This window comes from Cariama cristata, unplaced genomic scaffold (assembly GCF_000690535.1).
Source record: "Cariama cristata isolate BGI_N322 unplaced genomic scaffold, ASM69053v1 scaffold30735, whole genome shotgun sequence".
Lineage (NCBI taxonomy): Eukaryota > Metazoa > Chordata > Aves > Cariamiformes > Cariamidae > Cariama > Cariama cristata.
In genome coordinates this window covers 11,593-11,930 of record NW_009618602.1, presented here as the reverse complement: position 1 = coordinate 11,930, position 338 = coordinate 11,593, and positions in this window count along the sequence as shown.

Here is a 338-nt window from a genome sequence, read left to right as displayed (position 1 = left end):
AACCCCCGGGTGAATCCACCACCCGCTCCTTTGGGGAACCGCCGGGAGATGTGTTATTGGGAACCGGCTGGAAGCAACAATATCCCTAAGCCCTGCGTGTCCCCGGTGTTCCCAGCTGCCAGACGAAGGGCGAAGCCCATTTTCCCCCTGACAATGCCCTTTTACCAAGGAGTTTATTTCTATTATAGCACCGGATAAAACAGAAAAGGGGAAGGACGGGGCTGGAGCAGAGCAGCTGCCCTTGCTGACTTGTTTGCTGCTTTGTTGTGAGTTAAAAGGCTGGATGGGGGCTGAGGCGCCGGCTGTGGGGCTCCCTCAAAGGGGGAGGGCTCATCGCC